Below are 17,369 nucleotides of genomic sequence, written 5' to 3'. Positions count from 1 at the left end.
GATCTCTCTGACTCTCTTGAAAATCCTCTCTATCTCTTTGCTGATGACTTTACTCTCTGTCGCTCCATTCTTCATCCCTCAGATCGGCAGTCTGCAGCCTCCTCACTCTCTGCAAACTTAGACAAAATCACAGACTGGGCAAACAAGTGGAACATGTCTTTCAATCCTGACAAATCTCACACTCTTACAATGTCTCTCCGAAAAGACCGACTGGACAACCCTCCCATCCACTTTCTGAATAATCCTCTCCAAGAAGTTCTGTCACTCAAGCTTTTAGGTCTCACTATCTGCCATGATCTTTCCTGGGAAAACCACATTTCAAATCTGGCCTCCAAAGCCAGTCGCCGACTGGGCATCCTCCGTCGTGCGAAGTCCTTCCTTGGCACACCTGAGCTCCTCACCACATACAAGGCTTTCATCCGCAGCTCAATGGAATACTGCTCTCCCCTCTGGGCTGGTGCTCCTGCCTCACATCTAGCTCGTCTTCACGCTGTTGAAACCAAAGCATTCAGAATCATTGGAATCTCCTGCGATGAAGCTAACTCCAAGGGCCTCTCACTCACTCACCGCAGGCAGGTTGGTGGTCTTTCCGTCTTCTACCGACTCCTCTCTGGCCTTGCCCCCCCCCCCCCCCAGCTCTCTGGGCTCTGTCCCGCAAATATTCCTTCAGGTCGCACAAGATCTGCCTGCAACCCTCTTATGGTTAAACTGCCAAAATCAAGACTCTCTGCTCACCTTCACTCCTTCATTCCTCTTTTCTCCCACCTCTGGAACAAACTCCCTCACTCTCTTCAATCCCACTCCACCCTCCAGGTCTTTAAAACAGCTGTCCACCACCATCTCTTATCTTCCCCCATCCAAAACCTTGATCTTTTCTACCCCCGCTAATTTCACCCCAATTCCACTTTTTTGAAATACCAACTTCTGTCCTGGAAGTCCTTGGTGTCCTTGTGTTTTATACTTCTCCCTCCCCCCCCCCCCCTTCCCACGCCTCCTCCCCCCAAGCCCTCTCCCTCCCACACTTCTCCCTGCTCTCAAATGTTGTGTTTGTGTGCTTCCCCTTCTCTCCCTATCTTGTCTTCTGCTCCCTCTTTTTATATACTTTGTTTGTCTGGTTGATTTGTTTGTGAAGTAAATGTTAGCTCTTTCACGAGCCTCGATTCAGTATACAAAAAAAATAAAAAATAAAAAATAAAAATTTGATGACTTTTAAAATTTGACCTTGAGTTGACCTTTGACCTTGTGACCTCAAAAATAGTTCATTTCCCAATTTATTGACAATATACAAATGTTATTCAATTTTCAAGTCAATCAGATTTAAATGGCGATTTTAGAAATTTGACCTCCAGATGACCTTTGACCTCAAAATCAATGGGCTTCTCAATTGGGACGACCTAGACAACTTGGTGAAGTTTCATGAGGATCGGTTTAGAATTGTGACCTGTAGGCCGGTAACAAACAGACAGACAGACAGAACCACAAACGCAACCAACCAATATACTTGAAAAATATTCGATTTTGCAAGTAACAAAACGGGAAAATCGCTCGGGTTATTAAATAGGGCTATCACATAGTTGCATTTTGTGTGCACTTTTTAAAGAAAGTTGGTGCACTTGCTAAACCATGAAGAGATGACTAGTTTAATACCAGGGGGGATGCGATTGGAGATCACTCATTGTTTTCAGTGAAGTCAACTCGTAATATTAGCCAATTGGTAGCACTTGAAATTCTGCTTCATTATGAAAACAAACATTTTTTTCGCTAAAGGTTAAAGAATGTGAATTAAACCAGCACACAGTGACAATTACTTTGCCATACATGCCCCCTATCAATCCCAATGAAGGTTATCATAAATCATAATAAAGTCATGTACCAAGTTTCAGTTGAATATTTTAAAGGGCAAGGGAGGAAAGCCTGGAAAACTATAATACAGGGTGTTCCAAAAAGACCCGGACAACTTTGGTGGTTAATATATTTACAACCACAAATGGAATGATACAACACTATGGTTTATACGATACGGAAACTCATAAAGTTTTGTGAACACCATCAATACACTTCAATTTGAGCTCCGTTTATCACGTGAAGGACATCAAGGACACAAGTTCTTTCCCTGTTCGGCTCAGCATGTTTGCGTCCACCAGTGCGCATGCAGCTGTGATCCGAGAACGAAGATCCTGCAGGTTTGCCACCTTGGTGTTGTAGACAACATATTTGACAAATCCCCACAGAAAAAAAAAAATCAAGAGGGGTTAGGTCTGATCGTGGAGTGACCTGTCTCGGCCAATCCAGTGACCTGGAAATTTTTCATTTAAGATGGCTCGAACGACGAAGGCTCAATGAGGGTGAGCGCCATCCTGTTGAAAAATGATATGGGGTTGCAGATCTTCAATCTACGAGAAGACAAATCCTTCCAACATGTTCATGTAAATTGTTGAGGTCACTGTATCCTCCGCAAAGAAAAACGGACCCACCAAGTGGTCATCGAGAAGGCCACACCACACATTGACCTTTGGACTGTCGCGTATGTGTCCAATGACCACGTGGGGGTTTTCAGAGTCCCAGATCCTCACATTGTGCCGGTTGAACTTCCCCGATACATGAAATCAAGCTTCATCTGTGAACACGACCCTTTTTCAGGTAATCTTCGTCATTCTCTACGTGACTGAGCATTTCCAAGGCAAACGCCTTGCGTTTCAGTCCGTCATTTGTTTTGGGTTCCTACAGAATCTGCACTTTCTAGAAATAATGCTCGTCTTTTATGCAAAATCCTGTGAGCAGTGGTGGTTGGTAGTCCCAGTTCTCTGGATGCATGGCGGATTGATTTTCTGGGACTTTCCTGAAATGATTCACTCACTCATCCAATGTTTGTTGCACTTGTGCTTGGTCAACTAGTACTTTTCTGTTTCTGACAACCTCCAGTCTCCTTAAACCTCTTGTACCACTCCGTGATGGCGTCCGTGATGGCGGATTCCTTCCATACCTTGTACGGAAATTAAGCTGAACTTGCGTGTCGGATCTCGTCTCGATGACCCACTCAACACACTGAGCAGCTTTCTCCTGTGGAGTCTCCCTTTTCTTTTAGATTAAACAACCAGACCTGCAAATAAAGAAAACTTTGAGTTGTATCATATAAAACAAAGGGCAGCATATCATTTGTGGTACTAAATATATTTACAACCAAAGTTGTCCGGGTTATTTTGGAACACAATGTTGTGATATTTTTTTTAAGTCCGAAAAGGGCATAACTCCGTGGAAAATTGGCAAAACGTCCCAAAACTCAAATTTGTTCTGCAAGTTATCATAATAAAGCCATGTACCAAGTTTCAGTTGAATATGTAAAAGGGTATGGGGCCAACGTCTGGAAAACCACAGGTGGGACGGACGGACAGACAGACGGAGAGCAAACCTATAGTCCCCTCTGGCGAAAACGGAAGGGGACTAATAAATTTTTTTAAAGATTATGGGAAATTACCTCGACATTCGCCGTCCCAACATTCGCGGAACCCACATATTCGCTGTTGATAAAATGCGACCTGCTTCTACATTCACGGTCCTATGCTTCACGTATTGGCGATTTTTGCGGGCGCCAAAAACATCTTCCACGAGCACAACAGTTCTAAAACATATCTTCCAACAGCCACACATAAAGCAGCTGGACATACAAAAAAACATCTTCCACGAGCTGCGCGCATCACCTGCTTCTACATTCTCGACCATGAGCTTCACGTTTTCACGGTTTTTCACGGGTGCATAAAATTGATTTAGCCATGCTATAAGCGAGCTGCGTGGCCTGTCCCACCATTCGTACTATAAACCAAGCTGCACGGTATGTTGCACCATTTGCACTATAAACCTCGTTGCGAGGTATGTCCCACCATTCGCGCGATAAAGAGACACCACATCTACCAGCTGCTGTGCAAGACGTTATCCCCTACTAGTTACACAATAAAAACGTTTCACCCCATCTATTTCCAGCTGCTGAAGATGGCATCCCCGCGAGTTACACAATAAAAACGCTTCACCGCATCTACCATCTGCTGCGTGAGACGTGATCAGTGATCACCCACCAACATCCCACACAAACAGTGGGCAGAATACTCACCTTCCAGCAGCTATCCACAATTCCCGCATAACTACTTATGTCCAGCATGTTCTGTGTCTCAATCATTTTTCTCGTCCTGCTGCCTTGACCTGTGTTTTGCCTCTACCTTCGCTCAATGAACAAGCATGGCTTCCAAGTGCAAGACCAGTGCCAGAGATCTGTCGACTGCCAAGAGGCAGAATAAAGTGATGAGCCTGAGCAAGAAAGAGCAGGTCCTGGACCCGCTTTTGAGAGGAGAGAGTGCGGTCCACCGACGGTATGGAGTAAACGAACCCACCGTTTGCTACATACGGAAGAACGAGAAGGCAATCCAAGAAAGTGTTGCGGCGAGTGCTATACCAAGCACCAAATTGGTCGCCCATGCCCGGGACCGTCCACATAGAAAAGATAGAGAATGCTCTGTGTGGATGAAAGACAACTCGCAGAAGAACATGCCTTTAAGTGTACCTCTCATTCGCACAAAGGCGAGACATATGTAGGCGTATCTGGCTGGTGCTTGCACGAGTGATGTGCTCAACGTTGCGGGTATGCGTGGCCCCAGTCCATTCGGGGATGGTTTGACCACTTCGCCAAGTGGTATGGTCTCCACAATGTCAAACTACAGGCGATCATGCCTCCATGGACCAGGAGGCGGCCAAAACATTCCCTGCTCAACTCGTGCAGCTCATCAACGAGAAGGGGTACCTGCCACAGCAGGTGTTCAATGCTGATGAAACTGGCCTGTTTTAGAAAAATATGCCACACTGAACTTTTATCTCGAAGCATGAGGAGGTACAGCATTGGCGTTCAAGGTCGCTAAAGACCGGGTATCTATTTTCCTCTGTGCAAACGCAAAAAGGGGCTATATGATGAAGCCCATGATGCTTCACCGTTCCCTGAATCCACGTGCTGACAAATACATGCTGACCGTGTTTTGGAGAGCCAACAAGAAGGTGTGGGTAACGGCAGCAATTTCCATGGACTGGTTCCACAACTGTTTCGTCCCTCAGGTGGAGAGGTACCTGGCAGAAAAAAACCTTGCATTCAAGGTTCTCGTCGATAACCCTCCTGGCCACCCTGGTACACTTGAAGGGGGACTGGGGGACTTGAAGGTGGCTCCGCTGAATGTCGAGGTGATTTTCCTGCTGCCCAACACCACCTAACTGATCCAACGCTTGACCAAGAGGTAATATCCACTTTCAAAACATACTGCACCCACCACACCTTTCGCCACATTTTGGATGCGATGGACTATGACCCAGAGCTCATCATCGGGCAGTCGGAAAGTGTTCAACATAGCCCTCTGCATCGGTGCCATCAAAGGGTTGTTGGATGAGGTGAGAGCCTTCACCAACAACACCTGCTGGCAAAACCTGTGGCTACAGGCAGTGAAAAACTGTACAAGGTTTCCCGACAACACGGAGAAGAGACATGGAATTTCCGGGTTGGCATGGCAGGTGGGAGGTGTATGCTTTGACGACAGAGTCTGAGGAGTTGAAGGATCTTATCTCCTCGCATGCCAACAAGCTCACTGAGGAGAGGATGGACTCAATTACCAAGGCTTTCGAGGAGGAGGAAGAGGCATGCCGTGATGAAGAGGAAGAGGTGTCAAGGTCCAACCTCACGGTCAAGTTCCTGGGTGAGGTGCCGCGGGACATGGTCAACAGGCTACAAGACGCTGACCCAGTCATGGAGCGTTACCTTAAGTTCAAGAAGGGGTTGGATGATGTGATGCTCCCACACAAGGAGCTGCATCCAAACCTGTGGCAATCTGCCAGGCAGCTCTCGATCATGCATTATTTCTGCCCAGGTCCCTCCACATCAGGAGCATCAGCACCCTCTCCTGCCTCCCCCTCTGTACATGACTCATCAGCGACCTCACCTGTGTCAGCTTCAGCGCCCTCACCTGCGTCGGCTTCAATGCCCTCACCTACATTCCTTTTATTGCATGACTCATCAGCACTCTCACCTGCATCCTCTTCAGAGTAGTTAATTGAGTTCACTGGATTTTAATTCTCCATCATTTGAAAAGTTGCATGTGTATGTGGAAATAAAAATTTGAAACGGTACCTGCTGTTGTTGTTTTATTTAGTTTTACGGTATGGTTGGTTGAGCACTTTTAATAAACTGTAATCACATTCCTTCAATAAACATTGGAAACCAGAACATTGGAAATCAAAAAACATTGGTACTTGGTGGTGATGTGTTTTTTTTTTGTAAGCATTTTTTTATGAAACTGAAATCATGTGCATTCGCGGTCGATAATTTTTTAAACTTTAATTTCCCTCCTATGAATCAGGAACTGTCGGGAACCTATCCCCCCTTTTCCCATTGAAACAATGCCCCAACATTCGCGCCATTTTCCAGGAATGTATTCCCCACGAATGTTTGGGTCCGACAGTACTTCAAAAATTAAATACTGAAATAATTGAAAATTTTCACTACTAGTACAACCACTCCCTATGGGGGCGACAGGAAAGGTCATGTTATTCTCTCTGGGGTATATAGATTACAGTAGATCTAGGCTCTGGTCTGTTATTTTGTGGTGGACTTGATAAGCATATAATGCCTCAAGGACGACGGGATTCCTCCAGATTTCTTTCAGTTTAGAGTTAAACAGCAGTAGACAACAACAGCAGGCATTTTAAGGCCATTTTCCCTGCTAGAGCGGGGTTAGCCTTGTGGGCCCCATGACAATCTTCTCCATTTTGCCCTATTTTCTGCATCTCTCCTTGTTAACCCCCTTTCCAGCATTTCTTCTTCCACCACCTTTAGCCAAGTCTTTCTCGGTCTTCACCGTCCTCGACTTCCTTCTACATTCATTTCCATCATTCTTCTCAACCAGTCACTTTCATCCTTCCTTAACACATGACCAAACCATTTCAACCTGTTTCTCTTCACAGCATCCATCACAGGCTCTATTCCCATCATCTTTCGCAAGTCATCATTTGTCTTCCTCTCTCTCAACGATACTCAACACATCCACCGAACCATTCGCATTTCCACCCTTTCCAGCCTTCGTTGCTGCTCGACGTTCATTACCCATGTCTGTTTCACCTCATCTATTTCCAGCTGCTGAAGATGGCATCCCGCGAGTTACACAATAAAAACGCTTCACCGCATCTCCCAACAGCTGCGTTATACATCACCCCACATGAGTTACACAATTAAAAAAAGTGCTTACAGTAGCAGTAGCTACTGTTTAAAAAGGTAATCATATGTGTGTGGTTTATAATATTTTTTACTTCTGGTATAGGTTTGCCCCATCAAACAACATGATAATGTACTTATGTTAACACGACGTTTGTCCAAGGAGGAAAAAAAAAACCCCGTTGGGGAGAGGAGATATTATTATTTATTAGTATTAATATTGTTTTGTAATAACAATGCTATTATAATTAGTATAATATGCTGTTATTACTTTTGTTATCAGAAGCGGTTTTGGGAAAACACCACTAAAAGCTATCTTAACACGGATTTTGTGCAAGGCAGAAAACACCCTTGAAGAGGTGGGCGAATGAAGTCGCTACCACCTCGATCGCGTGACCCTTAGTCCTCTTGCCAAGTTTGGTTGAGATTGAATAAGTAACAACCAAATGTAATACGGTTAGAAAGACAGACAGACACTGAATTGCATATTTTAGGACGACAGAAAATTGGGGGCAGGGGGAGGGGGAATACAAATTGAAAAATTAAATAATAACAAAATAATTAAATAATAAATAATAAAATAAAAATTATTCTTCAAAAAGCAGGACACCACGGACACCAAGACAAAACACTTAATGCCTTCGTCCAATAACTATAATGACAAAGTATCATTTTAATAAATTATTGCATTACACTTTTCTGAACTTTGAAAAAGTTAAACTTCATAAGGATTGTTTATAACTTTTTCATAATTTTTGGAGCTATATTAAAAGAGTTGCTTCCAGGGTACATTTTGGAATATCCTTTTTGTTATCAAATCTTGAGCTTCAACTTGTACAAGATGCTTCATTTTGAGCTGTGTTCGATTCCTGGTCTGGGCATGTAATTTTCCCACATATATCAATTTAATTATTTAATCCTGTTCATTAATCTAATTACTCGTTCAAGAGTAACATATGATGTAAACATAACAGTTTCTAAAAGTGTATACAGTGCCCTCCATAAGTATTGGAACAGTGAAGTCAAATTTGTTATTATTACTATATACTCAAGAAATTTGGATTTGAGATCAAAAGATGAATATGGGGCAAGAATACAAAAGGTCAGATTTTATTTCTTGGTATTTCTATGTATAAATGTTTTACCATTGTAGAACAATAGCACTTTTTATGTTCAGTCCCTCCTATTTTAGGTAAGCACAAGTATTGCAACAAATGCAACAGACCAGGTCACTCTACTCTGGACATGCTGCTTCTGCTGTCTCAACAATGGATGGAGGTCCTCAATGCCAAACAGGAAATCAGAGCTGTCTCCCTTGACATATCAAGAGCCTTTGATACGGTCTGGCACCCAGCTCTGCTCACCAAACTCTCCTCCTATGGTATCCATGGAAATCTCCATGCATGGCTTGCGGACTTCCTCTCTGGTCGTAGTCAACGTGTGGCCCTGAATGGATTTCTCTCATCTCCCCTTCCTGTTCAGGCTGGAGTTCCCCAAGGAAGTGTGCTGGGCCCTGTGCTTTTTCTGGTCTTTATCAATGATCTCTCTGACTCTCTGGAAAATCCTCTCTATCTCTTTGCTGATGACTCCACTCTCTGCCGCTCCATTCCTCTTCCCTCAGATCGGCAGTCTGCAGCCTCCTCACTCTCTGAAGACCTGGACAAAATCACAGACTGGTCAAACAAGTGGAACATGTCTTTCAATCCTGCCAAATCTCACTCTCTTACTATGTCTCTCCGAAAAGATCGACTGGACAACCCTCCCATCTACTTTCTCAACAATCCTCTCCAAGAAGTTCTGTCACTCAAGCTTTTGGGTCTCACTATCTGCCATGATCTTTCTTGGGAAAACCACATTTCCAAGCTGGCCTCCAAAGCCAGTCGCCGACTGGGCATCCTCCGTCGTGCGAAGTCCTTCCTCGGCACACCTGAGCTCCTCACCACATACAAGGCTTTCATCCGCAGCTCTATGGAATACTGTTCTCCCCTATGGGCTGGTGCTCCTGCCTCACACCTGGCTCGGCTTCACGCTGTTGAATCCAAAGCTTTCAAAATCATTGGAATCTCCCGCGATGAAGCTATCTCTGAGGGCCTTTCACTCACTCACCGCAGGCAGGTAGGTGGTCTTTCTGTCTTCTACCGACTCCTCTCCGGCCTTGCTCCCCCAGCTCTCTCTGTGCTCTGTCCCCCAAATATTCCTACAGGTCGCACAAGATCTGCCAGCAACCCTCTGATGGTTAAACTGCCGAAATCTCGGCTCTCTGCTCACCTTCACTCTTTCATTCCTCTTTTCTCCCGCCTGTGGAACAAACTCCCACACTCCCTTCAATCCCTCTCCTCCCTCCAGGTCTTTAAAACAGCTGTTCACCACCATCTCTTATCTTCCCCCATCCATAACCTTGATCTTTTCTACCCCCACTAATTCACCCCAGATCCACCTTGTTTGAAATTCCAACTTATTTCCTGGAAATCCTGGCAGTGTCCATATGTTTATACCTCTCCCACCCCCCCCCCCCCTTCACATGCCTCCTCCCCTTCACATGCCTCCCCCCCAAAGCCCTCTCCCTCCCACAGATCTCTCGATGTCTCCATGTCTCTCGGTCCCTGCTCTCAAATGTTGTGTTTGTGTCCTTCCCCCTCTCTCCCCATCTTGTCTACCGCTCCCGATGTTATTTGTTTTATGTGTCTGTTTGTCTTTCTGTGTGATTAATGTTCGCTCTTTCACGAGCCTCGATCTTGTATACAAAAAAAAAAAAAAAAAAAAAAAAAAAAAATATGACTGTGAACAATTGATGCAACAAGAAACACCTGCCAGTCATTTGTTGCACGAATGTTAGGGTCCGACAGTACTTCAAAAATTAAATACTGAAATAATCGAAAATTTTCATTACTACTTTCATCGCACACACACGTATTATATATATATATACAGACTTGGCATTTAATATGGAATATATTTTTTTTTCTTGACTTGGGTTTACTTTCTGAACTCAGTATATCAATCTGGTGAGTTTCTTTTACGCTTCGGTGATTTATTTGTCAAAAGAACCATGTCACTGATTGTCTTTCGCAGCAAGAAGTCAATAACAGGATAATATCACAGGTGGCATGACAAAATGTAAGGACAGGTACATTTGACGATTGGCTTCACAATCGGGTATATAAGGGTAGTTGCGTTCTGTATTAGTGGAAAACAACTGCTGCACGTCTACAAAAGTTATTACCGCTTCTTCTGGAGATGGTCCGTCAACTTGACAATGCTGTTTGTCATGGAGTGGTGGCTTTACGAAATTCTGGCATGAAACAGCGTGCTATTGCTCGGCAGTATGGCATCACTCAAGGTCAGGTGTCAAAGATCCTGAAACGGAAATGCTCAGAGGGGTGTCCCTACTCCAATACCGAGGGCAGGACGTCCATGCAGAACCACAAGGAGAGATGATCGCCAGCTGCACCGGTTAGTCTGCAATGGCCGTACCAAGTCAGCTAATCGGCTTAGGGCTGAGTGGCAGCAACTGACAAATGTGCCTGTATCCAGAAGGCTGGTCAACCAACGACTGGTTCAAGCAGGCTATCGTGCCAGGCGTCCCTTGAGAAAGCCACGCCTGACCAGACAACACAGCCAGCGCCGATTGCAGTGGGCCAGAGAGCACCGTCGATGGCAGCCAGGACACTGGAATCACGTGACCTTCAGTGACGAGTCTAGATTTCTGGTCTATCGTCAAGATGGCCGCGTCCGAGTGCGCAGCCAAGTGCATGAAGCCCACAACGAAGATTGTATAGTGCCAAGAGTCCAAGCTGGAGGTGGTGGGGTGACCGTTTGGGCTGCTTTTCATGCAGGGGGCAAAACTGACCTGGTTGCTCTGAATGGAAACCTGAACCAGTTCAAGTACAGGGTCATTCTGGAAGAAACATTGCTTCCATTTGCTCGTGCAGCCTTTCAAGGAAACTTTGTCTTCCAAGATGACAATGCACGGCCTCATCGTGCTCGCATGATCCAACACTTTCTTGCTGACCGTTGTGTAGAGCATATGGAGTGGCCTGCCATGTCCCCGGATATGAATCCGATAGAGAACTTGTGGGCAGAATTAACGCGTCAAATCGACAACTTGGACCAGCAGCCGACCTCTGTGCGTGAATTGCAGCAGGCTATTGTCACTGCATGGCAAGCGATTCCTATCCAAACCTTGGCAAATCTCGTGAACAGCATGCCTCGACGTGTACGTGCTCTCCTGAATGCTCGTGGGGGTTACACGAAGTACTGAACTGTAATTTTACTGTCCGTAATCCCAGTCATAATTTAGCCTTTGTTTTTGTTGAATTTTTTTTTGGCTAATGTGCAAAATAAAGAGATACTTCTGGAAAACGTACAGAAGTTTAACACAGTACTGTCCGTGAATTGAGTTCGATATCAGTTTACATCACTTTCAAGGATCAAATTATTTGCTTCGAAATGTCAAATGTGGTTTTTGTTTCTTTTAAAGGTCACATTCACAAAATCTAGAATAATTTCAACATAATTCCAATGAACTTGGTTTTAAGTCATCTTGAAAAGTAAGTTCACCACCACAAAAAAAATATTCCATATTAAATGCCAAGTCTGTATGTGTGTGTGTGTGAGTGTGTGAGAACATAGAAGCAAACAACAGCAGATCATTATTCATCCACTTCGGCAACTGACACAGTGACACATGCACACCCCTTTCCCCGATTGGTGTTACAGATGCATAAAGGAAAAATGAGTAACGCAGTCTGCTCAATGCCATTCGCTTTAAAATGAAAAAACAAATGCAAGAATGATTATTCAATGGCAGAGCCCAACGGGTTGCACGTTTAATCGCATCTTGTAACATGAAGAAAAGCAAATCAAATTGGCGTTGGACGTCAAGGAAAGAGCGCACGTCCACGTGGGAACCCAATTCTCATTAGGTACAAAACAATCCACAAAAAAGGGACAAATCAAATTCACCCTGTCCACCATGCATCTCACTTAATTGCCGAATACTGCACACCCTCCATTAAAACAAGAAAATCTGGTTGTTTTTTTTAATTCTCGGCAAATACACTCATGCCCATACCTGCTACAACTGACAGGCAGATGAGAACCCTGGGGATTTCGTAATTTGTACACACCAGACCAGCATTGGGGAAAGGCTCATGTCGAGGGAATTGAGTGCAAGCAAATTTAAGGCAGTGACTTTTCAATTAAAATTGACAAGGGGTGAGTCCCACTTACTTTTTTCCGTCACATCCCATTGAGTAACAAGTCATCACATCAATGAGCAGAAAAAAACTACAGCACACTGATGATCATTTCAACGTCTCTAATTTCACCAAGGCCTTTTTGAAGTGTTGCCAGACTCATTAACGAAATGCAGTTAACGAATGATTTAAACAAACAACAACAATCATAGTAATGATAGCATATATAATAAATAATTTGAATAAAAGGACAACAACACTGGTGATAAAATGACAAATGTTTCCCTCGATCAAATCAATAGGCCTTTTAATATTGCAAACTCTCAAATCTTTCATTACAATGCTGCATCTCAGCAACGGCGTACTTGATCCTCACGGATATTGCATGGATGATTTAACTTCATAATATGTGAAATAAAAGAACACAATTGTCATCATCAGGTGCAAAATACACTTGTTGACTTTGAATGGCCAAGTCTGATGTGCAGAAAAATCGCTGGGATGATTCAACTCAACCTGTGCAAGAAAACTACACTTTTGCCAGAATTACATTTGAATGCATCAATGTTCCAGATTCGTAACTGTAACTTTAGGCCATAATTTTGAAGCAAAACAAACCGACCGAAATGTACCATACATTGATTCCAATAAACACAAGACCTATACAAGTAAAAAATATTTCTCGAATCGAAAGTTAAACGTGCACAGATTTACGCCCATTATATGTGAAAAATCAACTCAAGAAAGAATAGACTGCGGGAATGGTTCGCGTTATGAACCCGCCTCGATAAAGCCAAATTCAAACCTTGATGCTTGGCGACATTTACTCGAGGATGCTTATATTTTCAAGTTGGTGAAAAAAATAGTCATAAAACCAGATGCAACTGAGGAGTTTAGAGACGCGAAGTCTATGCTAAATGGAATTAGATCAACCTCAAATTTATCAATCTATATCGACACTATAATACTTAATATATAATACGACACACGGCACTATGTCCAGTCTGTCTGTCCGTCCGTCCGTCCGTCCGGCGTCCGTTAGCGTTTTCAGACAAAAATGCATTTTAAACTAAATAAACCACCTTTAGAGGCCATTTTTCCCCGCAAAGCGGGGGTTGGCCTTTTTCGGGAACCATGGTTGTTGTTGTTTTTTGGTCCCCTTTTTGAAGCAATGTTTTACGGCCGGATGCCCTTCCTGACGCCAACCCTTTTTGCCGCCTTTAACGACAAACAGGGAATTACCAGTGAACTGGTACTCAATTAGCCGACCTCGGAAGGATGACAGGCTGAGTCAACCCCCCTGGCGTTAATTCAGCGATTGACCGGGATTCGAACCCAGGATCCAAGGATCCTAAGCCGGCACCCTAGCCGCTAGCCCAACACCACTAAATGCAGGCCTATAATATAAAGTCCATTCAGCCTCGCTCACGGCTTTATCTCGACTCTAATTCACCATCTCATTTCATTTTTCATAGTTGCTAAGATGGTTTAAGACTCAGTTACAGCTAAACGTGAGAAATCACATTAATATTGGTGTTTTGTTGGCAAAAATGCATGCTAATAGCCGTTTTGAATATATCTAGTTGGATACGATGCGGGGACGGGGAGGAAGGGTGAGGATGGCGAAGAAAGAGGCGGGAGGAGGGGAAAGGACAGTGACAGAGAGAGGAGAGTGAGGAAGAGAGGATAGTGAGGAAGAGAGGAGAGGAGAGTGAGGAGGTGGAGAAGAGAGTGAGGAGGTGGAGAAGAGAGTGAGGAGGTGGAGAAGAGAGTGAGGAGGAGGAGAAGAGAGTGAGGCGGTGGAGAAGAGTGAGGCGGTGGAGAGGAGAGAGGGGTGCAGAGGAGTGAGGAGTGCAGAGGAGAGAGGGTGCAGAGGAGGGAGGAGTGGTGGAGAGAGGAGTGAGGAGTGCAGGGGAAAGAGGAGTGCAGGGGAAAGAGAAGTGCAGGGGAAAGAGAAGTGCAGGGGAAAGAGGAGTGCAGGGGAAAGAGGAGTGCAGGGGAAAGAGGAGTGCAGGGGAAAGAGGAGTGCAGGGGAAAGAGGAGTGCAGGGGAAAGAGGAGTGCAGGGGAAAGAGGAGTGCAGGGGAAAGAGGAGTGCAGGGGAAAGAGGAGTGCAGGGGAAAGAGGAGTGCAGGGGAAAGAGGAGTGCAGGGGAAAGAGGAGTGCAGGGGAAAGAGGAGTGCAGGGGAAAGAGGAGTGCAGGAGAAAGAGGAGTGCAGGGGAAAGAGGAGTGCAGGGGAAAGAGGAGTGCAGGGAAAGAGGAGTGCAGGGGAAAGAGGAGTGCAGGGGAAAGAGGCGTGCAGAGGAGAGATGGGTGGAATGAGGACCTTCATAGAATGTATTAAAAACAAAAAAAAAACTAATATCTCGATTAATAAACTTGCATATCCCATTGAACCTCCTACCTTTCAGAGAATATTAATTGAGGTGTCAGTACATAATGGCCTTCCCTTTTTGAAATATTCCAAGGAATTTTTATCCCTCAAAATTTAAGCACAAATGGAACAGCCTGCTTTATGTTTGCATTTTTTTAAACCGCATGCTCAAAAATGTCTTGCAGGCACTGAACTAGAATGAGAGCTTTAGTTACGATTCAGGAGGAGACAGCTCAGAGGTGAGCATGCTACTCCTCAACTATCCTGCTGTGCCTCAATCTACAACACCTGACCTTTTAATGGAGGTCTCCTACACAAACACAAACCAATTACAACTTTGTTCAGCTTCAGACATTCTGATGGGATCATCTGATCTCCAGTTAAATTTAGGATTCATTTTCAGCATCAAAGTTTTAACCTTAGGAATTTTAAATAAAATAATCATTACCATTTTAAACATCCCCCTTTCTCCAAAGAAATTAACCAACAATCGTTTTCAAGAATAACGACCCACACTGTTGATAAAATTGTTACGGATTCGTCACTTCCGTTGTGGTGGTTTGCATCCACTGTAAATATTTCTGATTCCATGTATTATTATTGTTGTCATTTAAAAGGAACAGATATTTCTATTTTCAAAAGTTAAAAGTTAATGTTAAAAGAAACAGGAAACTGGATCGGGAAACCGGACGACGAAGAGGAAGAAGAAAAAAGAGGGCGGAGTGAGAGAGTCGGGGAAGAAGGCGGAGCGAAATAGTTGGAGAAGAAGCTGGTTGCTTTGCGGTCTGCAACGAACGTTGTCGAGCAAGAGTCACGTTCTTTGGGTTCCTGGGAAAAAGGAATTCCTGCGATAAAGTTGTTATCGCTGTGACTGATCATCCTGCGTGTCAGGTTTGGCGTTAGATTCCGAAGAATCATCGCCGGGTCATTGCGACTCGAGAGCGAGCCGTCGGCCATTTTGATTCATGCGCTTCGTGCGTCAAGCAAGGTATTTGCTTCGTCAGCCATTTCCACCGCTTTCAGACGTATCTGATGTGTGTGTGTGCACCGTGGCTTTTGGAAGATTAATTTGCGGTTCGCCGACTGAGCCGTGAAAGTTCAGACCTGGAGGGCGCCTTTGGATTTCCCATTCGCCTTGAGTTTGCTTTACGCAGTTTTGGACCACGTGACTCTTTGCACCGCTTCGGCCGCATACGCCTTTCTGCTGTTTTGGCGGTGTGACCGGGCCCATCATCTGAACGGGGTTCGGGTTTCGATTCGACATCGCTCTAATGATCACTGGAGGGGATCAACTTTGAGCTATAGAGACATTGGGGAATGTTTTTTTTTCACTCACTTGGAGCACAGTGAGTTATCCTATACTAGCTGATGGTACCATCATAAGATGTGTTGATTGTACTTTTGATTGCTATTATTGTTGTATCGTTATTCTTGTGTGATTTTTAATACAATATTTGTTTGTTGATAACCATTGGTGTGGTTTCCCTATTGATTTTTGACACAGAATAACATATTTTTCTGCCGTGGCTCCTCTCGGGGCTCAGAGGTACAACGTGACAAGGGGGGTCGGGGAGGAGCACGTAACAAAATGCAATTTTCTTTTTTTGTCTACATAATCAAGGCTCACGGAAAAGTTAATTTAGAACACTGATTGGATTAGGACACAAAAAAAAAAGGAATAGCAAAGAAGAAGGGGAATGTGCTAACAGCAGGGCGGAGAGAGAAAACAAACGGAGACGGACAAACAAGGGATGTGGGTAATGATGAAGGGTAGGGAAGAACGAAAGGAGTGGACAAGATGGATACAGAAGCAAAATTTGGGGAGGGGTGGGTGGTTTAATGGGTGTAGAAAATCTCGAGGGGGACAAACTGAGATGGTGGTGAACAGCTGTCTTGAAGACCTGGAAGGAAAAGAGAGATTGAAAAGAGTGTGGAAGTTGGGTCCACAGGCGAGAAGAAAAAAAGGGGAACAAATGAGTGGAGGTGAGCAGTGATGCTGGATTTTGGCAGTTCCACGAGAAGGGGATTGCTGATGGTAGCATGCTTCCGACAGATACCTTAGAGTAAGGGGGGTGGGGGTGGGGGAGGAACAAAGCACGGAGAGGGCAGGGGGGGGGGTGTGTGTGGTGTGGTGTGGTGTGGTGTGGTGTGTGTGTGTGTGTGTGTTGCAAAGAAGGAGCCAACCTTCAAGCTTCAGCGGTTCCTGCTGTCATATAGTAATAAAAATGGTGCTGCTAGAAAGCTAATAATCAATTTATTGAAACAAGAATTAATGCCCGTTTAATCATTAAAATTGCTGTTTTGGAAGCCCGTCGTTCTGGGATTGAGGAAGAAGAAGCGGGAATGTGAGCTTAATGCAGAGCTTCCAACAGTAACATTTATTAGGCCAAGTAAAAAAAAAAAAAGTTTCTCGTCCGGACTTTTTTGAAAAAAGGAGGAGGGAGGCCCTTACTATTTACTATTTTCATTTTTCCAGCCTAGACAGGAAGAGGAGAAGAAAGGGTTCTGTTGAGAACCACATTATGGCTACAAGAGTGGTGGAAGTCAGTAATCCAAGAGTTGA

General features: G+C 44.4%; 1 protein-coding gene across 2 annotated transcripts in view; it reads right to left on the bottom strand.

Annotated features, from left to right (window-relative positions):
• The window catches only part of ERP44 (endoplasmic reticulum protein 44), a 77,431-nt gene that overhangs the window by 25,531 nt on the left and 34,531 nt on the right, over window positions 1–17,369 (bottom strand). The gene's annotated exons all lie outside the window — the stretch shown is intronic.

Source organism: Myxine glutinosa, chromosome 12 (assembly GCF_964187855.1).
Source record: "Myxine glutinosa chromosome 12, kmMyxGlut1.1, whole genome shotgun sequence".
Lineage (NCBI taxonomy): Eukaryota > Metazoa > Chordata > Myxini > Myxiniformes > Myxinidae > Myxine > Myxine glutinosa.
The sequence above is the reverse complement of the archived record's forward strand: the minus strand, read 5'-3'. Positions and strand labels throughout refer to the sequence as shown.